Source organism: Hyla sarda, chromosome 9 (genome assembly GCF_029499605.1).
Source record: "Hyla sarda isolate aHylSar1 chromosome 9, aHylSar1.hap1, whole genome shotgun sequence".
NCBI lineage: Eukaryota > Metazoa > Chordata > Amphibia > Anura > Hylidae > Hyla > Hyla sarda.
The window spans coordinates 118,497,127-118,523,970 of NC_079197.1; positions in this window are offsets into that span (position 1 = coordinate 118,497,127).

Consider the following 26,844-nt stretch of genomic DNA (forward strand, 5'->3'; position numbering starts at 1 on the left):
ATCAAGAGACGCCACACCCACGAGAGCTGGGTGCGAGCGTGCGTTTCCCAGACGTGGAGGACGGATAGGGCAATCCACCAAAAAATGTTCGGTACTGGCACAGTACAGACAAAGATTCTCTTCCCTACGGCGATTCCTCTCTTCCAGGGTCAGGCGAGACCGATCCACTTGCATGGCCTCCTCGGCGGGAGGCCTAGGCGCAGATTGCAATGGAGACTGTGGGAGGGGTATCCAGAGATCTAAGTCTTTTTCCTGGCGGAGCTCTTGATGCCTCTCAGAAAAACGCATGTCAATGCGAGTGGCTAGATGAATGAGTTCATGCAGATTAGCAGGAGTATCTCGTGCGGCCAGAACATCTTTAATGTTGCTGGATAGGCCTTTTTTAAAGGTCGCGCAGAGGGCCTCATTATTCCAGGAAAGTTCAGAAGCAAGAGTACGGAATTGTATGGCGTACTCGCCAACGGAAGAATTACCCTGGACCAGGTTCAGCAGGGCAGTCTCAGCAGAAGAGGCACGGGCAGGTTCCTCAAAGACACTTCGAATTTCCGAGAAGAAGGAGTGTACAGAGGCAGTGACGGGGTCATTGCGGTCCCAGAGCGGTGTGGCCCATGACAGAGCTTTCCCAGACAGAAGGCTGACTATGAAAGCCACCTTAGACCTTTCAGTAGGAAACTGATCCGACATCATCTCCAAGTGCAGGGAACATTGCGAAAGAAAGCCACGGCAAAACTTAGAGTCCCCATTAAATTTGTCCGGCAAGGACAGGCGGAGGCTAGGAGTGGCCACTCGCTGCGGAAGAGGTGCAGGAGCTGGCGGAGGAGATGGTTGCTGCTGCTGTAGCTGTGACTGAAGCTGCTGTAGCTGCGACTGGAGTTGCTGTGTCATGGTGGTCAAGTACGACAGCTTGTGATCTTGTTGGGCAATCTGTCGGGCTTGCTGGGCGACCAGTGTGGGGAGGTCGGCGACAACAGGCAGAGGAACTTCAGCGGGATCCATGGCCGGATCTACTGTCACGATGCCGGCTGGCAGGAGGTGGATCCTCTGTGCCAGAGAGGAATTGGCGTGGACCGTGCTAGTGGACCGGTTCTAAGTCACTACTGGTTTTCACCAGAGCCCGCCGCAAAGCGGGATGGTCTTGCTGCGGCGGTAGTGACCAGGTCGTATCCACTAGCAACGGCTCAACCTCTCTGGCTGCTGAAGATAGGCGCGGTACAAGGGAGTAGACAGAAGCAAAGTCGGACGTAGCAGAAGGTCGGGGCAGGCAGCAAGGCTCGTAGTCAGGGTGGATAGCAGAAGTTCTGGTACACAGGGTTTGGACACACAAAACGCTTTCACTAGGCACAAGGGCAACAAGATCCGGCAAGGGAGTGCATGGGAGGAGATCAGAAATAGTCTGGGAGCAGGTGGGAGCCAATTAAGCTAATTGGGCCAGGCACCAATCATTGGTGCACTGGCCCTTTAAGTCTCAGGGAGCTGGCGCGCGCGCGCCCTAGAGAGCGGAGCCGCGCGCGCCAGCACATGACAGCAGGGGACGGGAACGGTTAAGTGACCTGGGATGCGATTCGCGAGCGGGCGCGTCCCGCTGTGCGAATCGCATCCCCGACGGCCATGACAGTGCAGCGCTCCCAGTCAGCGGGATCGACCGGGGCGCTGCGGAGAGAGAGACGCCGTACGCGCTCCGGGGAGGAGCGGGTACCCGGAGCGCTAGGCGTAACAGCAGTGCACTTTTCGGTAAAAACACTTTTCAGTAAAGACACTATGGGGGAGATTTATCATTGCTTTTAGAGCATTAGAGCATTTATGTTTAGGCGCAGTTCAGGCGCAAGCAGCATATTTTGAGACTTTTTTGCGCCTTTTGATATAGATAGTTTTATTCTTTTTGCCTACCCATAGAACTTTTTCTTTTTGACCATGCAGTGGTCACATATTTATCATTTGCAACTTTTTGTCAAAAGTCGCTATTTTGTGCGCAAAGGTACTTTTTTAGGTGCAAAGCTACACCACTTACTAGTAGATGTGAGAATAATTTCTACCTTCCATAATTCAACAGCATCCCACTCCCTTTCTATGACAAGTGCTCAGGAGCTATCTGCCACAGGACCCATCTCTAATGCCAAACATCACCGATCATGGTGATGCCCGGCTTTAACCCTTTAGACACCGCAATCAAATTTGATTGTAGCATCTAAAATGCAAGTAAAAATGTCCAGGCAGTTCTGTGAAAGTAAGTAAAAAAAACTAACCTGCCAAATTCAGGACCCTGGAAAGTGTCTACTTCCCTCCCTCACAAGCATCTAGAAAAAGCGTATGTGGTAGAGCTTTTCCCATCCACAGAAGAGCTGGACAAAATTCCTCATCTTGCTGCATCTTCTTGATAAATAAGATGTCAAACCCACACCCAAATAAGTGTGGGAAAATAGCTCTATCGTAGAAATCTGGGCTCATATCTTTATTCTGTAGGTCCATTCAAGGATAAATTTATATACGTTTTTTTTTTTTTTTTTACTACTCAATTATAACTACATGCACTAAAATTAGTATGTTTAAATTGTCATCTTCTGTCCCCTATAACTTTTTTATTTTTCATATACGAGGATGTATGAGGGCAAATTTTTTGCCCCATGAACTGAAGTTTTTATCGGTACCATTTTTGTATTTATGGAACTTTTTGATAGCTTTTTATACTTTTATTAGGGTAAACAAAGTGACCAAAAATACGTAATTTTGGACTTTGGAATTTTTTACATGTACTCCATTGACCGTGCCGTTTAACCCCTTGAGGACTGAGCGTTTTTCCATTTTTGCACTTGTTTTTTCCTCCTTACCTTTAAAAAATCATAACCCTTTCAATTTTGCACCTAAAAATCCGTATGATAGCTTATCTTTTGCAGCACCAATTCTACGTTGTAATAACATCAGTCATTTTACCCAAAAATCTACAGCGAAATGAAAAAAAAATCATTATGCCACAAAATTTAAGAAAAAAACACCATTTTGTAAATTTTGGGGGCTTCCGTTTCTACGCAGTACATTTTTCAGTAAAAATGACACCTTATCTTTATTCTGTAGGTCCATACGATTGAAATGATACCCTACTTATATAGGTTTGATTTTGTTGTACTTCTGGAAAAAATCATAACAACATGCAGTAAAAATTATATGTTTAAAATTGTCATCTTCTGATCCCTATAACTTTTTAATTTTTCTGCATTTTTTGCTCTGTGATCTAAAGTTTTTAGTGATACCATATTTGCATTGATCGACTTTTTGATCGCTTTTTATTCATTTTTTCATGACATAAAAAGTGATCAAAAATAAGTTTTTTGGGAATTTGGAATTTTTTTGCGCACACGCCATTGACCGTGCTGTTTATTTAATGATATATTTTTATAGGTCGGACATTTCTGCATACGGCTATACCACATATGTTTATTTTTACACAGTTTTTTTTTTATGGGAAAAGGGGGGTGATTCAAACTTTTATTAGGGAAGGGGTTAAATGATCTTTATTCACTTTTTTTCAACTTTTTTTTGCAGTGTAATAGCTCCCATAGGGGGCTATAACACTTCACACCCTGATCTTTTACATTGATCAATGGTTTCTCATAGGAAAATATTGATCAATGATTCTGCCGCTTGACTGCTCATGCTTGGATCTCAGGCACTGAGCAGTCATTTGGTGATCGGACACCAGGAGGCAGGTAAGGGGACCCTCCTGCTGTCCTACAGCTGTTCGGAATGCCGCAATTTCACCACGGCGATCCTGAACTGCCCCTGAGCTAACCGGCAACATTTTACTTTCACTTTAGACGCGGCGTTCAACTTTAAACGCCGCTTCTAAAGGGTTGATAGAATGGGAGCGGACTCAGGACGTATAGGTACACCTTGGGGACCATAGGGGACTATTATATGCAATTCTTAGACTGCATAAACTGATCAATGCTATGCCATAGCTCTGCTGCCCAAGCCAGCATGGCAGGCATGTAGAAATAGAACACCGATCAGACGTCAGAGAAAGGTAAGCGCCCACCCACTGTCCTGTCAGCTGTCTGGGACACCGCAATTTCACTGTGAAACAGCCTACTGAGCTAACAGGCAAGTGTTTTCTCCCATTTAAAATGACACGATCAGTGTTGATCACAGTGTTCAAAGGGTTAATACCCACAGCAGCTCGATCGACAATGCTCTAGGCCAGTGTTTCCCAACCAGGGTGCCTCCAGATGTTGCAAAACTACAACTCCCAGCATCCCTGGACAGCCTTTAGATAGTTGGCTTCAGAAGAACCCGGCTCAGTGGCGCTGATCGACCAGACAGGTGAATGGATAAAAGAGGATTTATTGATCAGAATGCAACGCATGTGCAGCTTCCTCAGGCATGACAAGAGGGATACACAGCAGGATTATATAGGTAAGAATTAACTATTTCAGTGACAGTGCAAAACACAGGGGAAACAAAATCACCTTTGGCTGTCCAGGCATGCAGGGAGTTGTAGTTTTGCTTGTTTGTTTGAGAAAAGAAAAGTATAAACTCCATGAAAAGCCAAATTTTTTAGGAAAAAAATACTGTATCCAGATATTACCTGGAAGTCAATAGTGAAATATGAAATGCCAAACCCACTTGATGATTTTATTTTCTTTCCATTTTTTCACTTTTCATTGGCATTTTTTGGCTCAGTGGCAGCATTCAAAAATTGCAGCATGCTGAGACTTTGAAGTTTTATTTTTACAGAATCTTTTTTTCTCCAATAGACTTTTATGGACGGAAAATAATGCCAAGAAAAATGTGGGTTTAACGTTGTCATTTTTTTCTGGCGTCCATAGAAAGTCACATAATGAAAGATTCCCAGGATTTGTAATGGGAAAAGTGCAGGGAAAACCACCAAAGAAAAGAACACCAAGACGTAACCCCACTATTTGTGGAAGAAATTCCACCTTGGTTGTGCAAAATGAGAGGGTCATTTTTGGAGGCAGGTTTTTTCAGATCAAAATACTGCCAAAAATAAAGTTGGGTCAAAACCTAGCCTTTTAAAAAATGTACTTACTGGAACTAAAGAGGATACACGGATACTGTAAGACAGCTGAGGAGGTAACTATAGGAAAAGAAGACCACTGTACAAGCATTTCATGTATTTTAAATGTTGCTTGCAGTAACAATTTTAAAAAATATTATTGTTGTAGAATGTTAAAAAAAATGAATGTTGTTTTCTCCCTAATGTCCTCTATTAAAGGAGATAAAAGAAAAGAACCTATTAACAGGTGGCTCCAGATGTCGTGTTCTCATAATTAAAAACTATGCGAAAAACAATTCCTTCTAAATAATGCTCATTTAGTGTAAGAGTGTGGCACTAAAGGCATAAAGACAACCTTCTTCCATATGCCTCTATTAGCCAGTGTCAAGAGCCGCTAGCAAAGAGCAGCGGTCCTTCTGGGACTTGCCCTGTACATGTTTTATGTAGTCAGCAATTTATTTGAATGGTCAGATTGTAATATTACCTGCATATAAATGTGTGATTGGCTTTCATTTTCCCCAGGAGTTTCTAAAGTCTGATCTCTGGAATATCATCAAAATATTTCTATAATTATATACATGAAGTTATCTACTAGCAATCATTATGTACTGTCATGTTATCCTGCACAATTGTCACCAGTTTATATAGGCTTACTTTGCTATACCTACATACAGTATTTACAGTAATGCTCGATTAAACCTACTTAGACTACAGATAACTTATAAAATAAACAATTTTTTTTCCCTATTTTTATTATTATTATTGATTTCTGCATGTAGAGACTAAGTGGAAGATCTATAATTGTTATCTATAGAAAGTGTGTTTAGAAGTTTTTGCTTATGTGCGACATATTTATCATACTATCACAGGGGGGTTGATACATCTGGCACGCATAAGCGAAAAACAATAAATTACTTCAGAACACCACTTTGTATGTGCAATATATATATATATATATATATATATATATATATATATGAACATGTGAGAGTTTGGAACATATATTTTCACTATTTTTCCCTAGATGTATTAGGCCATTATTTGTGCTTTCCTTTTATGAACCGTTAAACGATTAGGTGAACTTCGTCGATGACCAGCATTTTTTTTATGTGTTCTTTCTTATTTTATTTACTTTACAGGCTTAGCAGTGGAAGCAGTCTTATACACGGTGTCCATTGCTAAGCCGAGGCTGAGCGTTAGTCACAAATACAGCTAGCGCTAACTCTCAATTATTACCCTGGTACACACTACCACAGTGGTAGCAGGAAAGGTCAGTACAAAAAGGCCCGGAGTGTAAAAAATGGGGCTCCTGGGCATAGGCAGTAACAGGTTGACATTATGTAGGCTGGGGAGGGCTAATAAAAACGATCATCACCCACCCTGGTAACATCAGGCTGTTGCTGTTTGGTTGGTATCTGGTTGAGAATGAAAATATGGGGAAACCCACAAATTTATTGCATGAATGAAGGAATAAATAAATAAATGAAAAATGTGAGTGGTGTACCGTGGGTACCGGGGTAATAATTGGGGGTTAGCACTAGCTCTCATTAATATATATTTTTTTAAATAAAAAAAGGGCAGAACATCGACATAGTACAACAAATCTGAAGTAGTTCTCTGCATACACAAATCTGATAGAAGAAGAAAAAAAAAACACAAAAATCAGTTAGGATAGCTTGGGCACTCTCCCTTGGGGAGAACACCCATAAAGCAGTGTTTATAAACAGGGAGCCTCCATCTGTTGCTAAACTACAACCCCCATCATTTTTCTACAGCAAAAGGCTGTCTGGGAATAATGGGAGTTATAGTTTAGCAACAGTGAGTCTCCAGTTTAGCAACAGCTGAAGGCTCACTGTTAGTAAACAACTCCCATTATTCCCAGACAGGTTTTGGTGAGTGATGTGCATTGTAGTTTACTAACAGCTAATTTGTTCCTTGCTGGGCCAGCACGTAAAGCTTTCTTACTGATTTTCAAACTTTAATGAATTGTGAAGGCTTTCTGGGATCAATAGTTCATGCTCTCTGTCTTAGCTTTTTGTCTCCAAAATGGCAGCCGCAATGCAGTGCATAGTGCTTTATCAGCCTCAGGACTCATGAAGGAAGGAGAAGATAGACATATGAAGTTATTTTTGTGGGAAGTGCTATTAATATCTCACTTTGAAGAGACATTGAAGCCACTGGTCCTCTTGGTTTTAATGAAATAGACTAAACAAATTAAATGAAATAAAGAACTTTCAGTAATATTTTCAATTGTATACTATATTATAGAGTCATGTGACTATGATGCAGGTTGAGCTCACCCATATCGGTGTTGCTCCTGTGTATTGTGTGTCACATTGTGCGAGCATGAAACAGATATCGCTGCTGTGGCATGCCTGCACTGTGCTCCCTCCCTTTCCCTGTAGTTCCAGAATCTCCAATAAAGAAAAATAAGTTTTTAGTGAGCGGTAAGTTCTGCAATTTGCGTCTCTTGAGCGTGGTTTGGGATTACCAGTATTAAGAAAACGTTTGTGTTGGCCTCCAAAATAAGTGTCTTACAATGGGTTTACATGTACACCTACGATAAATGTTTCAGAGGCACCTAACGAAATCCCTTAGTTACAACACAATCAAAAAGCAAATAGTACAGTGAGAGTCCCATGAAACTGATCCATATAATAAACTGTAACTTGCTGCAGTGCACAGAAATAAAGTCCAAGTAAGACAAAAATCCACAATTAAAAAGAAAAAAGGATCCTGCAACTCAACGCATGGTTAGTTATTCAACACAGAGACCGTCATGGAGATCCAGGGATGAACGGGAGGCTCAGAGGCTACAATCGGTGGTTTTGTGCAGATGCACGAAACTACCGCTTGTAGCCTCTGAGCCTCCCGTTCTTCCCCGGATCTCCATGACGGTCTTTATGTGCTTGATGACTAAACATGCGGTGAGTTGCAGGATCCTTTTTTTATGTTAGGCTGGGTTCACACTACAGTTTGTCATTGCGGTTCCCGTATACGGCTGGGAGGAGGGGTGGGCGGTGCTTAATCGCGGCACCCGCACTCAGCCATATAGGGAACCGTAGTTAATGTATTTCTATGAGCCGACCGGAGTGAACCGCAGCCTCCGGTCGGCTGCTTTTTCGGCCGTATGCGGTTTCCCGACCGCAAGCAAAAACGTGCTCATAGAAATACATTAACTACGGTTCCCTATACGGCTGAGTGCGGGTGCCGCGATTAAGCCCCGTCCACCCCTCCTCCCAGCCGTATACGGTAACCGTAATGACAAACCGTAGTGTGAACCCAGCCTTACATGTACACCTACTGAGGTATAAGGCATAATAGTTGCATGACCGGTAAATGTAAGTAAAGTAAGCAATGCTCTAAAAAGTAGCACAGGTCACAACACATCTTTCCAACAATCTAAAGTGCTATAATTTAACAACATTTAAAGGTATAATGGAACTTATTTTTACAGTACACTACTTGTACAGAATAACCCTTCAAGAAAAGGTTGAGTATTGACATCTAATGCTGATTTCTATACTTTGGTAAATCAAACAGCAATAGGACTTGTTTGGCTTTCACAGAAAAAAAGCTTTACATAATTGTGAGAGGAAAAAGCTGATTTTATCCATGACATTTGGTTAACACCATTTCTCTGTTGTTGATGTTCCAGACTGTAATAAGGTCAGTACCATAAGAAAGATTTATGAGAAAACAAGTCTTTTTCACTTCATCTAGGTACCGAACTATATTCATCTCAAGGGCAATGTCTGTGAAAGACTTTCAAGAAGGTAGATTTTATGCTTTATTCTTATTCACCGAAAAAGGCTCTGGACTCTGCTGTAAAAATATATAATAAAGCTTTAGCATTGAGGTACGATCCTAATAATAATAATAATAACTATTCAATTTGCAATCTTAATTTGTGTGAAACAAAGTCCGTATATGCTGAAATCACATTGAATGTAATTGCAACAAAATCTCATGGGACTTTCAATGTCTTACACACCTTGACATACAGTATATGCATGTTATACGATAAAGGTTATGGATGTCCTTGTAAAACCTGAAGTGCACAGATGATTCAGGGCAGGATGTGTCATCTGTCTGAGGGGAGGCAACATATTTAAACATTTTGTCTAAACTACCATATTTTTCGCCCTATAGGACGTACCGGCGTATAAGACCCACCCAATTTATAGTTGCAAAATCTAAAAAAATAAAGATTTTGAACCCAATAGTGGTCTTCAACCTGCAGACCTCTAGATGTTGCAAAACTACAACTCCCAGCAGGCCCGGACAGCCGTTGGCTGTCCGGGCATGCTGGGAGTTGTAGTTTTGCAACATCTGGAGGTTCGCAGATTGAAGACCACTGCAGGAGGAGGTAATACTCACGTGTCCCCGCCGCTCCGGACCCGTCACCGCTGCCCTGGATGTCGCTCCATCGCTGTCACCGTGTCCCCGTCGACTTGGAACGTCTCTGCTGCCGGCCGGGTATCCTCGCTCTCCGTCGCCGTCATCACATCGTTACGCACGCCGACGCACGTACGCGACGACGTGATGACGAGGAAGGAGAGCGCCGGCCATACAGGGGATCCCTGAACGGAGAAGACACAGAGGAGGCAGGTAAGGCCCCCCCCCCCGGTGTCCTGTAAGCACTAACCCAGCTATTCAGTCGGGCTGTTCGGGACCGCCCCGGTGAAATCGCGGCGGTCCTGAACAGCCCGACTGAACAGCCGGGTTAGTGTCACTTTCCCTTCAGACGCGGCGGTCAGCTTTGATCGCCATGTCTGAAGGGTTAATACAGGGCATCACCGCGATCAGTGATGTCCTGTATTAGCCGTGGGTCCCGGCCGTTGATGGCCGCAGAGACCACCGCGATAGGGGTGTATTCGCCGTATAAGACACACCGACTTTTTCCCCCAGTTTTGGGTAAGAAAAAGTGCGTCTTATACGGCGAAAAATACGGTAGTCTGTAATTCAAGATCTGTATTAGATTAAATGTCTCAGCACTTTTTCTTATGGCTCTACTTTAACCATGACTCAGAGACTGTGTTATTGTACTAGCAAGATAAATTAGGAGTGACCGACTTAAATAGAACTATTCATGTTGACATCAAATGGCAAAGGACTAGAGCTTCCTATCATTAAGCTGTATTGTTTTGCAACAAAAATCTTCGTATTGCTGCATAACATCTATAATGGAAAAGCATATTTGTTAGAGTTTATGAAAAAATCCTACTAATTTGCAGCTTCAACTTTTATGCAAAACATTCCATTTCTCTTACAACAGACTACAAAAAATCCTGTGTAGTCTTCCTGCGATCGTGCAATCATACCTTCTTAATCTGTATCCTACTTGTTAATGACATATATTCAGAAGATTAAAAAGAACAAAGTATTTCTGCAGGATCAGACTACACAGGAATTATAGGTAGTCTGTTCCATGGAGACACATCAGCTTGTGTGGAAATTGTACACATAAAAGCTTGCAAAGGAATGCATACCAATAAAGTCATTATATTTGTTATTGTATATATATATATATATATATATATATATATATATATATATATATATATATTCAAAGACAATGCAGCACTACTTCCCCATTAAATGCCCGGTGCCAGCGCCCCGACTCGATCAAAGTTCATGTAATAGAAAACAATGGCGCAGCACTCCAAAATTGCAGAAAAAGTGTAAAAATGTATTCCTTCATGTCAAAATTTAAAGCAACGTTTAAGCTCCCAATGGAGCTTTTTTCAAGCATATGCTTGAAAAAAGCTCCATTGGGGAGTTGAAAGTCGCTTTAAATTTTGACATGAAGGAATACATTTTTACACGTTTTCTGCAATTTTGGAGTGCTGCGCCATTGTTTTCTATATATATATATATATATATATATATATATATATATATATATATATATATATATATTAACATTTCTGGATTTACAGAAGCATAGGGTTGTTTTTACACTTAGATTGCCTCAAAGTGCAAATCTTAACTTCAGGAGTCATGTCATACATGCAGCAATATAACTTTTATTAGCGCACCATTTTCCAATTATAATTAACAGTATGGAGAGTAGTGATGTCACGAACATAACATTTTCGGTTCGCAAACGGCGAACGCGAACTTCCGCAAATGTTTGCGAACCGGTGAACCGGGCGAAACGCCATTGACTTCAATGGGCAGGCGAATTTTAAAACCCACAGGGACTCTTTCTGGCCACAATAGTGATTTAAAAGTTGTTTCAAGGGGACTAAGACCTGGACTGTGGCGTGCCGGAGGGGGATCCATGGCAAAACTCCCATGGAAAATTACATAGTTGATGCAGAGTCTGGTTTTAATCCATAAAGGGCATAAATCACCTATTATTCCTAAATTCTTTGGAATAATGGGCTTTAGCACCCTTTAGGCAGCACATAGAGCCCCCCTTTAGGCATCACATAGTTAGATCCCCCTTTTAGGCAGCACATAGATTCCCCCATATTAGGCAGCACATAGTTAGAGCCCCCCTTTAGGCAACACATGGGTAGAGCCTCCCTTTAGGCAGCACATAGAGCCCCCTTTAGGCAGCACATAGTTAGATCCCTTCTTTAGGCATCAGATAGTTAGATCCCCCCTTTAGGCAGCACATAGATCCCCCTTTAGGCAGCACAAATATTCCCCCATATTAGGCAGCACATAGTTAGAACCCCCCTTTAGGAAGCGCATAGAGCCCCCCTTTAGGCAGCACATAGAGCCCCCCATATTAGGCAGCACATAGTTAGAGCCTCCCTTTAGGCAGCACATAGAGCCCACTTTAGGCAGCACATATTTAGATCCCCCCTTTAGGCAGCACATAGTTTCCCCCATATTAGGCAGCACATAGTTAGAGCCTCCCTTTAGGCAGCGCATAGAGCCCACTTTAGGCAGCACATATTTAGATCCCCCCTTTAGGCAGCACATAGATTCCCCCATGTTAGGCAGCATATAGTTAGAGCCCCCCTTTAGGCAGCACATAGATTCCCCCATATTAGGCAGCACATATTTAGCTCCCCCTTTAGGTAGCACATAGTGAGAGCCCCCTTTAGGCAGCACATAGGTAGAGCCTCCCTTTAGACAGCACAGAGAGCTCCCCTATAGGCAGCACATAGATTCCCCCATATTAGGCAGCACATAGTTAGAACCTCCCTTTAGGCAGCACATATTTAGATCCCCCCTTTAGGCAGCACATATATTCCCCCACATTAGGCAGCACATAGTTAGAGCCCCCCTTTAGGCAGCACTGATTTTATTTCACAGCCAAAAAAGGTATTTTTTTATTTTTATTTGAACAACTGTCACACCAAATGGGATTTGCACTAGTGTGACAATGAGCAAAAAAGGTTGCCAGCAGAGTTCCCCTTTTAAGCAGAGGTCCCAAACCAGGGTGCCTCCAGCAGTTGCAAGACACACAGACTGAACTTATAGCCCTTTTAATACTGTAGTTAGTTGCTTGAAGGAACTTAAGTTTTACACTGGAGTACCCCTTTTAACCAGCGGTCCCCTCCCAAGCAGGGTGCCTCCAGCTGTTGAAAGACACACGGACTGAACTTATAGCCCTTTTAATACTGTAGTTAGTTGCTAGAAGGAACTTAAGTTTAACACCGGAGTACACCTTTTAACCAGCGGTTCCCTCCCAACCAGGGTGCCTCCAGCTGTTGCAAGACACGCGGACTGATGTCTTTCAGCCCTTTTAATACTGTAGTTAGTTGCTTGAAGGAACTTAAGTTTTATTCTGGAGTACCCCTTTTAACCAGCAGTTCCCCCCCAACCAGGGTGCCTCCAGCTGTTGAAAGACACACGGACTGATATTTGAGCCCTAAAAAGGACTTTTTTGGGTGCTGTCCTTAAAGCAGATGTTACACTAGTGCTTTAGGAGTAAAGTGGACCCTGAATACACCACCTAGCAGCAACCTAGCTATCGCTTTCCCTATACAGCAGGAGCAGCTTCTCTGACCTTCCACTTTCTAAGCCTGCAGCATGCCGAATGAAGGTAAAATGGTGTCCATGCAGGAGGTAGGAGGGTCTGGAAGGGAGGGACTGCTGCTGATTGGCTGTAATGTGTCTGCTGACTCTGACTCACAGGGTCAAATTTTACCGCAGTAAAAATGTTAAAGTATAGGGGGCGAATCGAACTTCATATATGTTCGCCCGGCGATGCAAACACGAACATGCTGAGTTCGCCGGGAACTGTTCGCCGGCGAACAATTCGCGACATCTCTAATGTAGAGGTACATTTAAAATATTCAGCTGCTTGAAAGAAAAAGCAATACACACTTCTAGGCAACAACATACCAATCCTAATTTCCCCACAAACACTCTTTCTTCTCCCAAAATAAAAACATTGTAAAACATATTGTATATGGGATGTCCTGGGTTAACACCAATGGTGTAAAAGGAAAGAACAGTAGCTCCTTACAGGGTTTCTGTACCCACCGGGAAGAAAAAAATTGTCATTGATAAATAACAAATGTTCCTTATTGCAACTTCCCTGATAGATGTGTTATTCACTATCTGTGGAGGCACATGAATTGCTGCAACATGGCTAGTGTAAGAAGGTGCACCATACATCATTGTCAAATGTGGGTTGTAGTAATGACTGGAAGACAACTGTATGTTTATATGGACACTTTTGAGAAAATTAGAATTAGAAAAGACTGGGCACTGCCTGCATGGACACTATTGGTGTTACGCCTAGCGCTCCGGGTCCCCGCTCCTCCCCGGAGCGCTCACGGCGTCTTTCTCCCTGCAGCTCCCCGGTCAGTCCCGCTGACCGGGAGCGCTGCACTGTCACGGCCGTTGGGGATGCGATTCGCACAGCGGGACGCGCCCGCTCGCGAATCGCATCCCAGGTCACTTACCCGTTCCCGTCCCCTGCTGTCATGTGCTGGCGCGCGCGGCTCCGCTCTCTAGGGCGCGCGCGCGCCAGCTCCCTGAGACTTAAAGGGCCAGTGCACCAATGATTGGTGCCTGGCCCAATTAGCTTAATTGGCTTCCACCTGGTCCCTGACTATATCTGACATCCTCCCATGCACTCCCTTGCCGGATCTTGTTGCCCTTGTGCCTAGTGAAAGCGTTTTGTGTGTCTAAAGCCTGTGTACCAGAACTTCTGCTATCCACCCTGACTACGAACCTTGCCGCCTGCCCCCGACCTTCTGCTACGTCCGACCTTGCTTCTGTCTACTCCCTTGTACCTCGCCTATCATCAGCAGTCAGAGAGGTGAGCCGTTGCTAGTGGATACGACCTGGTCACTACCGCCGCAGCAAGACCATCCCGCTTTGCGGCGGGCTCTGGTGAAAACCAGTAGTGACTTAGAACCGGTCCACTAGCGCGGTCCTCGCCAATCCCTCTCTGGCACAGAGGATCCACTACCTGCCAGCCGGCATCGTGACAATTGGAGAGTAATATGAAGCATTTAGCCGGGGTGAATGTCCTTAGCAGTCCAGGAACATATGGAGCGCTACACGGACGTACATGTATACAATATCTCAACAATCTTGAAGGAAAAAGGAAACGGAGCACACACCTGATAATCCTCCTGCAACAATTTATTTGGCGTTCAGAACTGGAACATATACATTATTTCACCCCGTGTTACGAGCAGAGCTGGACTGCAGGAGACTACACCTGGACAGCTGTCATCCGGGTGTACACTCCTGCCGTCCAGCTCTGTTTGTGACACGGGGTAAAGTAATGTCTATGTTCCAGTTCTGAACTCTGAGTAAATCGTTGCAGCAGGATTATCAGGTGTGTGATCCATTTCCATTTTCTTTCAAGATTGTTACGATATATTATTCTATGTAGTTAAATATTTTTGCAGTGAAAGTCAATGGCAGAAAAAAATCAAATGTATAGGCATACATTCAGGGCATTTATTCATTGGCACTATACAAATAAGTACACAAATGTAGAATGAAAATAGACATTTCGTTTGAGAAAATCCAACTTCACCTTTCCTTACGTTTAGGTAATGGTTGCAATTTCTCATTAAACCAATTCAATACCATGTCACAACTCTCTATCAGAAAACTCTAAAGGCTTCATATACATAACAATCACTGAGTGTCCATCATGTGTAGTAAAAAGCTGATAATCATACATCTCAGAATGTCGAGTTCATAGTTAAGTTAAAAAAGGACATGAGTGCACTATTCACTCATAACAGTAAATCCACTGGGAGGAACACTCTCTATCTCCTTACAATGATAACTGTTAATGGGTGGCAAATATTAGACAGAGCATGAACTGGCATTGAACTTGATGTGTGCAAGCAGTAAAAATGAGAAAGATCGGAGCCACTCAGACAAGGGCCAAATCTGAATGACTTAAAGGGGGTAACTACAGCTGCCACACCCCCTTCATTCATGTCTATAGGAGGAGGCTTGATGGCTATGTACTAGCCATCACGCCCCCTCCTATAGACATGAATGGAGGGGGAGTGGTGTGACATCACGAACGCGAAAGCCCCAAGCTTCGGAGTTCCAAATCCTGCTACTGCTGGACCGGAGATCACAGGGGACCCCAGTGGCGGGACCCCCGAAATCAGACATCTTATTACCTATCCTTGGGATAGGGGATAAAATGTTCTTTGGTGGAGTACCCCTTTAAAGAATGGTCAAAGCATGTTCAAAATTGCAGGTTTGTGGGGTGTTCCTGTTATTCAATATCCAAGGAAGGATAAAAGGGAAACCAGTGAAAAGTTCATGGGTGTCTAAGATTCATTGATGCACATGGGGAGCAAATGTCAGTTTGAACAGTTTGGTTATAGAACAGCTGATATAGCACAAATTAATAAAAAGTTAAATACTGTCTTTAATAGTAAGATGGCACAGCAAATAATGTATCACAGCTTGCCGTGTGAGTGGCAGCATAGTTGCATTTCGGTCAAAGTGCCTATGCTGACCACTGTCCAATGCCAAAAGTTCCTACAATGGATGCATAAACATGAGGGGACAGATTTATAAAAACCTATGTAGAGAAATAGTTGATCAGTTACCCATAGAAAATATCAGGGAGGAATAAAACTTAATTTTAGCTGATATTGCATCTAAAATACACCATAACTAAAGAATTTTATAACCATCACCAAAACATTTCACCAAGGGGTACACCTGGGCCGGAAGAAGCGTCCGCAGTGACGCGCAACTAGTAGCCTTCAGTGGTATGCCCCGCGTCTGAGAGCTGTGCCGGCTCTCACTCCACGTTATGGATTTGTAACCCTTCGTACTTTCACAGCTGTATGTTGCAAGAATAAATCTCTCTGCATTTATACTACAGTCCGGGTGAGTGCAACTTCTTTCTGTCTTGATAGATCATTTCATCCCAATTATCAGCTTGCAGGTGCCCCACTGTATCTTTATCAATACTTAGATGTAGAACCTATAGTGAAAAACACAAAAAGGAAAAAGCAACAGATTAATCATAGATCCTACCTTACCCCTCCTGCAGATACACAGCTCCTGGGTAAGTATACTCACAGTGGTGGGACCTTTCTTATACACCTGTTGCCTACTAAAAAAAAAACAGAACAAGTTATTAACCAGTACAGCCTACGGGCCTAAAATAAACCCCACAGGGAAACACTTACAGTTAAAGTAGATCAGCAAGGATACATTTTGCAGTGGCAAGATGCCCGGAGATGCCGGGAATGTGCATCCTGTGTGCACACTGGTGCCATTAACCCCTTAAGGACCCATTTGGGCCTTAAGGACTCAGACAATTTTATTTTTATGTTTTCGTTTTTTCCTCCTCGCCTTCAAAAAATCATAACTCTTCTACATTTTTATCCACAGGCTAGTATGAGGGCTTGTTTTTTGCACGACCAGTTGTCCGTTGTAATGATTTCATTCACTTTACCATAAAATGTATGGCGCAACCCAAAAATACTATTTGTGTGGGGAAATTAAAAAGAAAACCACAATTTTGCTAATTTTGGAAGGTTTCATTTTCACGCCGTACAATTTACAGTAAAAATGACATGTGTTCTTTATTCTTTTGGTCAATAAAATTTAAATGATACCTGTGATAACATACTTTTCTATTATTGTTGCGCTTAAAAAAAATCGCAAGCTTTTTAACCAAATTAATATGTTTAAAATCCCCCTATTTTGAAGACCTATAACTTTTTAATGTTTCCGTATAAACAGTAGTATGAGGGCAAATTTTTTGCACCGTGATCTGTACTTTTTATTGATACCATATTTGCTTATATAAAACTTTTAATACATTTTTTAGAAATTTTTTGGGGAATAAAATGTTATGAAAAAGCAGCTATTTTGAACTTTTTTTTTACGTTCACGCCGTTCACCATATGGTATCATTAACATTTTATTTTAATAGTTCAGATATTTATGCATGCGGCAATATTTTTTTTTTCAACTTTTGGGGGTAAAATAGGGAAAATCGGACAATTTACATTTTTATTGGGGGAGTGGTTTTATCACATATTTTATTTTTACTTTTTTTTCATAGGGGACTATTTATAACAATCATTCGATTGCTAATACTGTTCAGTGCTATGCATAGGACATAGCACTGATCAGTGTTATCGGCTATCTTCTGCTCTGGTCTGCTCAATCGCAGACCAGAGCAGAAGACCTGGGGAAGGCAGCAGAGGCAGGTGAGGGGACCTCCGTCTGCTGTTCTGGATGATCGGATTGCTGTGGCAGTGCTGCGGGATATCCGATCATCCATTTTAGTGACCACGATGCTGCTGATGCCGTGATCTGTATTGATCACGGCATCTGAGAGGTTAATGGCAGACATCCGTGCGATCGCGGATGTCCGCAATTACCGGCAGGTCCCTGGCTGCTATTAGCAGCCAGGACCTGCCGCGCATGACCCAAGCATCGCTCTGATGCTCACGGTTATGCATAGGACAAAAATGTATATACTGGTGCATTAAGTACCAGCTCACCAGGACATACATTTACGTCCGGCATCATTAAAGGGTTAACACGGCACTTTTTAGATCGATAAAAGGTCCCGTTCCCAGTGACACGACCAGTGACGAATAGTGCAAGCGGCGTAGGTAAATACTAGAATGTATGTGATGTTCTGCTAAGCATATTTGAGAATTTGGATTCTTGTGCCCTTCTGTACAGAAGAAACTCATTGGGAATGGTTTGTAGAACATGAAGAAGAGACTAGTGTTTTCCAGTCATCCATGGAGGATTGTATGAGCCCATGGAGGCCACACTTTGCAGTTTAAAGGAATTACAGGATCTTCTCCTTACATCTTTGAGTCCAATTACTTTGTACAAATGCTTTCAGAAGTCTTGTAAAACCCATGATCCAACTGGTCAGAGCTGTTTTGCCAGAACAATAGAAGCCTACATAATGTTATGGCTGTCCTGTAGTTTCAAGCCCTTACGGACAAAGTCCATATTGACCTTAAAGGGGTATCCCAGTGGAAACCTTTTTTTTACATTTTTTTTTATGAACTGGTGCCAGCAAGTTAAACAGACTTGTAAATTACTTCTATTTAAAAATCTTTCTTAACCTCCCTGGCGGTATAATTCTGTCTGGAAATTTGTACCAAAAGCGGTACAATTTTTTGCATTGAATTTCACATCTTCCCCCGCCCATTTCACATTTCCCCCGTCACATTCCCCCTCCCTTGTCACATTCCCCCCCCCTTATCACATTCTCCTCCCCCTTGTCACATCCCCCTTCCTTGTCACCCCCCTTTGTCACATTCTCCCCCCTTCTTGTCACATTCTTCCCCCCTTGTCACATTTCCTCCCTTGTCACATCCCCCTTGTCACATTCCCACCCTTGTTACATTCTCCCCCCTTCATGTTACATTCCCCTCCCCCCTGTCATATCACCCCCTTGTCACATTCTTCCCCCCTTGTCACATCCCCCCCTTCATGTCACATTCCCCTCCCCCCTTCATGTTACATTCCCCTCCCCCCTGTCATATCACCCCCTTGTCACATTCTTCCCCCCTTGTCACATCCCCCCCTTCATGTCACATTCCCCTCCCCCCCTTGTCACATTCCCCCCTCTGCCCCTCTGTCACATTCCGCCCTCTGTCACATTCCCCCCTCTGTCACATTCCCCCCTTTGTCACATTCCCCCCTTTCACATTCATCCCCCCTTCTCACCTTGTCCTGCAGCAGCATACACTGGGTTTGCCGGGCAGATTTCAAACCTAATGTATCTGCTGCAGAACAAGTCCTTTCCCCTTCAGCCAATCACAGGCTTTACACCACTGCGACCTGTGATTGGCTGAAAAGGGAAAGGTCCTAGAAGATGAATAATGAAGAGAGCAGGGACCGGAACACACAGAGGGGAACGGCATCTGCAGGGACCGGGACTAGGTGAGCAGATGTTTTTTTTTTTTTTTACTCCTTTTTCCTTTTGCACTTAGCTCAGTGTTTTTCTAACAAGGTGCCTCCAGCTGTTGTGAAACTACTACTCCCAGCATGCTGAGAGTTGTAATTTTGCAACAGCTGGAGGCCCCCTGGTAGGGAAACACTGACTTTTAGTATTTTTCTTTACCTGCTCTGGCCGGCCCCTGCCACGGGAGCCGACCCGAGCAGATAATCACATTGCTTTTGTGCTATATCGTACGGCCCGGCCGGCAACTCTGCAATTCTACCCCGAGCGTGACTCGGAGTTACCGATCCTGGCAGGGAAAATTAACCCCGAGTCATGCTCGGGATTACCGCTCAGGAGGTTAATCCTTCTGGTACTTATTAGCAGCTGTATGCTACAGAAGAAATTCTTATCTTTTTGAATTTCTTTTTTGTCTTGTCCACAGTGCTCTCTGCTGACACCACTGTCCGTATCAAGAACTGTCCAGAGCAGCATAGGTTTGCTATGGGGATTTTCTCCTGCTCTGGACAGTTCTTGAGACAGGCATCGGGTGTCAGCAGAGAGCACTGTGCACAAGACAAAGAAAAGGATCTCCTCTGTAGCATACAGCTGCTAATAAGTACTGGAAGGACAGATATTTTTTTAATAGAAGTAATTTAAAAATCTGTTTAACTTTCTGGCACCAGTTGATTAAAAAAAATGTTTTCCACTGGAGTACCTCTTTAAGGACCATGCCAATTTTCATTTTTACACTTTCATTTTTTCCTCCTCCCCTTTAGTGATGAGCGGCACTGCCCAAATTTGAATATTCGCGCCCAACACTACTCACCTTCTAAAAATCACAACACTTTCAATTTTGCACATCAATCATTTATTAACAAAATCTACTGCAAAATATAAAAAAATATATATATGTGGGGTGAAATTCCGTTTCTACGCAGTGCATTTTTCTGTAAAAATGACACCTTATCTTTATTCTGTAGATCCATACGGTCACAAGTAGACACAATTTATGTAGGTTTTTATTTTTATTTTACTACTTGAAAAAAAATATAACTACATGCACCAAAATTGGTATGTTTAAAATGATCATTTTCTGACCGCTATAACTTTTTTATTTTTCCGCATACAGGTCTATATGAGGGCTCCTTTTTTTTGCGCCGTGATCTGCAGTTTTTATTGTTACCATTTTTATTTTTTATGGTATATGAAGTGATTCAAAATGCTCTGTTTTGGTCTTTGGTGTTTTTTTTACGTGTATGCCATCCACCATGCAATTTAACTAACTTTATATTTAAAAATTTCAGACATTTACTCAAGTGGCGATACTACATATGATTATGTTTATTTTTTATTCCATTATGGTATTAAAAAAATTGGAAAAGGGGGGTGATTCAAACTTTTATTAGGGAACGGGTCAATTCACTTTTATTAACTTTTTTTTTACACTTTTTTTTTTCTTAGTCTCCACATGGGTCTATACCATGCAATCTTCTGATTGCATACACTGTTCATTGCTATACCACAGCATTGATCAGTGTTATCGGTGCCCTGCTGCTTCACCCTGCATGTCTGGCTGGCAGTAGTAGAAGACCAATCAGACGGTGATGAGGCAGGTAAGGCCCTCCCGCCATCCACTCAGCTGATCGGGACCCGCAATGTCGCAGCGGATGTCCCAATCAGCTCCACTGAGCTAATCGGCACTGTAAACCGGCATTCGAGATGCCGCAATCAACTTTATTGCTGTGTCTAAAGGGTTAGTGCCTGGCATCAGTCCGATTGGTGGTGCCCAGCATTGACCGTGGGTCGTGGCTGCCCATAGCAACCAGGACCCACCGGGTTTAAAGTGTTCTCCACTCGTGAGAATGGATTAAACCCAAGTAATGGGACCATGGCGTAAAGGTACGCCCTCGGTCCTTAAGTATCAGGATGCAAGGGTGTACTTGTACGCCCTTCGCCCTGGACAGGTTAAGCAGTTGCACACTATTTTTCATCAAATCTTTATATGATTGGAGTAATTTGCATTCTGCATAAATAAAGGTTCAGACCCTTCAACAAAATAGAGAATAGGAGATTCAAAGCAATAGCAGATAATAAATGAGCAGTCATGTTTTGTCTTGTTACTCATTGTACAATGTGCAAAGCTCATATTAGTATCTTGATAAAAAAAATTACAAGGCAAACAAGATTTCACACACAGTCAATACAATTGTGCATATAACAACAAAGAAAACACACTGTCAGCACACAATGACCTCAGCGTACAACATCCAGGCAAGATTGTTCCCAAGTCCCCTAGGTCCCTGTATATCTTTTTTACCCCTGACACTCCTTGTGATTTTTTCATTTTTTTTTGTGTTGTGTCTATTCTATCACAACTCTCCAAGGTGAAAGCCTATCTTTTTAATCCTTGTCAAACACTTGACCGCAGTAAATACACCATATGCTTGTCCATAGAAAACCTCTCCGTTATTTTCCAACAATTTCTTTAGACAATTTATTCTATAATTTATAAGCACAGTTTCTGATGCACATGGCTCAATGTTATTTTTTTGTCTTTTGTGTAAAATTGCACTAGATGAAAATATCCTTAAATAAAGAAACATTAGAAAATCATGACTTGAGACTGTTGTCTATGTATATTCCTCTTTTGGTTGACAATCTCAATGTCATTTACAAATATTTTCCAATTTCAAAATAATAATATAACTTATATATAACTTAAATTTATATGGCTCAATTTTATCCACCAACAACCATAAGTGAGAAAAATAAATTGCTGCAAAATGGTAAAAAATAATTGCATTTTTGAAGTTATTTCGGGAGTTTTCAATATAACCTTGTGGGTTAAGAGAGTGAGTGCAAACAAACAGAAAAGACTGAAGTAATTAATTCAAGGTAACATATTTTTCGATTTGATATAGAAAATCCAAATTAGTAAATTATGTGGGTGCTTTAAAACATAGCTTTTAATATTAATACACTAAAATCACACCTCAAAGTATATTAGTGTATAATAATGCCCAACACCAAAATTATATTATTAACTGATACCGAGATTCCTACCACTGTACGTGGATTAGTGTATGAACAGCCACACCACACTTGTTTACACCCTACGCGTTTCAGCCCCTATCTTGGGCATCATCAGGGGGATTTACCACAAACAATACTTGTGTGGACTTATAAACAGTTCTATATATAAAGGCAGTTACTTAGTTTGAGTAGCACCCGATACATAGTGCTTTGCTAAGGGGGTGTATGGTTCCTGCAGCAGATATTGGCACATAGGACCTGTAAAAAAAAAACATAGAGCCATGTAAATGTACAGCATCCTTTCCAACACCGTTATTGTTGTGCTTTGTATCAGACTCACAGTTCCTTATAGTGTCCCGATTACCTGTAAAAAAGGCACACAATGGACAACCTATAAATTAAGGTCCGATGTTCCTGTAAGAAAAACTATCTGAATTGCCGCTTGTACGCTACTTACAGTTAACAGGTCCTATGTGCCAATATCCGCTGCAGGAACCCTACACCCCCTGAGCAAAGCACTATGTATCGGGTGCTACTCAAACTAAGTAACTGCCTTTATATATAGAACTGTTTATAAGTCCACACAAGTATTGTTTGCGGTAAATCCCCTGATGATGCCCAAGATAGGGGCTGAAACGCGTAGGGAGTAAACAAGTGTGGTGTGGCTGTTCATACACTAATCCACGTACAGTGGTATGAATCTCGGTATCAGTTAATAATATGATTTTGGTGTTGGGCATTATTATACACTAATATACTTTGAGGTGTGATTTTAGTGTATTAATATTAAAAGCTATGTTTTAAAGCACCCACATAATTTCCTAATTTGGATTTTCTATATATGTTTAATGCTGGGAGGTATGAACCCCTTGCAGGCTCTTGTATGTTTCATGCAATTATCTATATATTTTTCAATTTCCCTGATTTGGGAGCTCTGTCTGTAGTAAAATGTTCTACTCTGCAGTGAAAGCAAACAGTACAGTTTGCTCCATCTAACATAATGACAGGAATATGTCGAGTGTGCTCCAACTCACATGTCTCAGGTATAATAGAACTATAAATACAAAATGAGCACCTTAGATGATTGCATTTAATAATATTGTCAATATAACAAACTTACTATTCTATTCAATGTTAACCCTTCAACAGTCCATCAGTGATCCAATAACTCTGACAAGAATTCCTGCTCTTCAGGTTTGAGCAATTTGTGTTGATACTCTGATTAAATAAATGCTATCAAGGCATATCATTTTAATCCATTTGTCACATGGGGATCATCTTTTTTGTGAGCGCAACATTTGCTTTTTGTACCAAAAATTGACATTTACACCAGTTAAATAAAGAACATGACAAAACAATTCCAGCAGAAAATACAAATAAATATTTTTGTTTCTATTTCTAATATTCTATTCTTTTTCATTATTATTATTCGTATTGTACCTATATTCTCAAACTGGAAATAACATTGCTTAAGGGCAAACTCTATTAAAAACCAAATAAACATGACTTATCTCACTAATCCCCACAGATTTCCTCTTTCTGGTCACATTTTGACTGAAAGGAAATGCCAACTTAGCCAATCACTGACCTCAGTGTTTGAAATGTTTATGTCATCTATGCTCTGCCTCTTCTTGACAATTGCAGCAAAAACAGGAACTCCAATGTGGTGACGGGATTGAGAGCGCAGGACAACCAGGTAAAAGAAAAGAGGTTTATTCACCCATGATGCAACGTGTTTCACAGATAGATTGCTTCATCAGGCATTCGATATGGTATGCCTGATGAAGCAGTCTATCTGTGAAACGCGTTGCATCATGGGTGAATAAACCTCTTTTCGTTTTACCTGGTTGTCCTTCGCTCTCAATCCCGTCACCACATTGGAGTTCCTGTTTTTGCTGTAATTTACCGGATGTGGAGTAACTGCAGACAGCTTACTGTCGATGCCTGTATCCATTGTTGCACTTGGCTGAGTGTAACCAGTTGCGGTAAGCGCACTTTTACCTCGAGCCTATATTGTGCACCAACGATATCACACCACGAAGCACTGTCTATTTTCTCTTCTTGACAATGTCATGATGGAGACGGGCATAGTCAATATCACATAAAGCATCTTCCTTTTGTACTGATATACCAATTAAAATGTTTGGAGTAGACAAAATCTTGCAGCATGTAGTGGCTACATGTTTAGGTGCAGAATAATAAATATTTAGGAAGGGGGTAGGATCCAGATGACAGGTAGGAAGCTGTATCAGTGCACCATGGGACAAGGGAACTCCCCTAGTGCACCAAACCAGTGAATAATTTTTTTTAACCATTATTGCAATAAGCATCATCCACAGTGTTAGCCTGTAGGAACAGGTTAGTGAAGTTGAGTATTGTGGCTGACGCTGAAGTCCGTTTCCTTTAACAAGCATTTTTCTTGGGAGTAGTGACCCCACTTGCATATTATCTCTCACTAACTTTGAGCACTCACCTCTGACGTTCCGGCCTTCTGGCTGTTGATCAGCTGAGGACTTTGTATTGAACCACTTATTTATGCTTTATGCTTTGTCACTGTGCTCACGCTTGTATTCTTTTTATGCACACAAGGATTTGGTCAGGGTGCGGTAGCTCTTCGGGGGGGGGGGGGGGGGTCCCTCCTGACGGTCTTGGATCTTGGATGTGTGGCCATTAGGTTCCTCAACTCCCTGCCATACAACGTGGCATTCCTGCTTTGGCAGGAATGCCGAACCGGTTTTAATGGTTCTTAGGTGGCAACTTGGTCATTGCCTAGTTGTTTGAAAGGAGCACTTTTTAGGCAAAAGGGGACATTTTGGCAAAAGGGAACATTGTACCTGGAAACTTGCAGGTACCTTTTGGTCTGGTGGAAAAGAGTTTGGTTTGCTGGGGGGCCTCTCTCCTTTCGAAGAATGGCTTGCGATGGACCACACCCTCATGCACATTTTTTTGTGAGAACACTTGCACTTTTTACTTCGGTGATTTGAGAGCATCTACCTAGGCTTTTCAAAAAAAACAAGCATTTTTCTAGCCTACTGTCAAGGGTGTAACTATATGGGCCCATAAGGTGTCTCACGTTCCCATAGGAGTAGACCAGTACTGTGAATGAAGCATTATAGCTAGGAGCCCTGTAACAATTTTTGCATTAGTGACCAGTATCACTGGGGTGCAGTAGGAGCAGATGAATAATCCTGGAATCCTGGTACAAACATTCTATGAGACCAGGACGTTGTGGCCAAGGTTTATAAAAATAATTAAAATAAACATTCAACAGCATAATACGTTTCAGAGCAAGATAGCTCCTTCCTTAGATGTAGGCTGAATTTAAATACCTAAACTGCTTAATATAAAAAAAAAAAGGCACCAAATACAGGTCACAATTGTAGGAGGGGCAACAGAGGTCAAGTTGGCTCAGTGAGAGCATTTATCTAATGATCCAGTCCACATCTTCTACACTGCATGCAGAATAACTCAATGTTGGTGAGTGATGCTTCAGCTTCCTATTCCCTACTGAAGTGCTGGGTCAACTAGATCTGGAGCTGAATCACCTGCCCTGCTGACCTGATTATTTGAAACTAGTGTGAGCATTTCCTCTGCTTGTGACTACGGTCTGAGGTTGACTTGGCCCAATGAACACTTAAATGAATACAGATCTAACTTGATGTCACAATTGTGAGAGGGGTTACCGAGGTTGACTTGGCCCAATGAACACATAAATACATACAGGTCCAACATAATAACATAATTGTGGGAGGGATTACAGACTTTATCTTAGTACAATGAACACATAAGTAAATGCATAAATAAATGAACAATGAATGGCTAAAGATGAATTGTATAGAACTTAGTGTGGTAACAGACTAAGGTATGTAGAAGGAGCGTGGGATGCAATGTGCTATAGATCACATACTGTAAGTTGTAAGAAACATTAAGAGGAGACCAGGAGGCGTGGTTGAGGAAAACCAGAGCAGGAACTTAGATTGTGGGTCAGCTGGTGTGTGTGGATTAATCTGGAATGGGGAAGTGATTATGGATGATGGAAGGACTAGCCAGGAATATTTTAGGGCTAAAAGACAATGGGTTATTTTAATACAGGATAGGAGATGGGGTGGGGAGGAATAAGGTGGGAATGAAGGACAGGGAGTGGGATTGACAAGAACAGCAATGCTCTTTGAGATTAATATCATATTTTTTTCTGTCTTTCACTTAAGTATGGACTGACATGCTCAAATGTGACCATAATGTAATAAGAAGGGGAGGAGCTATTACTCTTTGACCTCTTATTTTTACCTCAATGTACAGGTTGGTAACCAGCTTGGTGATTCAGGCTTCATCTATTAAGTGATGAAATTCTATGGACTGAACCTTTAAAACGTTGAATTGTAGTAAACCATTTTATTTTTTACTTTTTATTTTTTTTTTTCATGTGATTGATATCCCAATTGTGCTTGAGCTTAAGGTCATA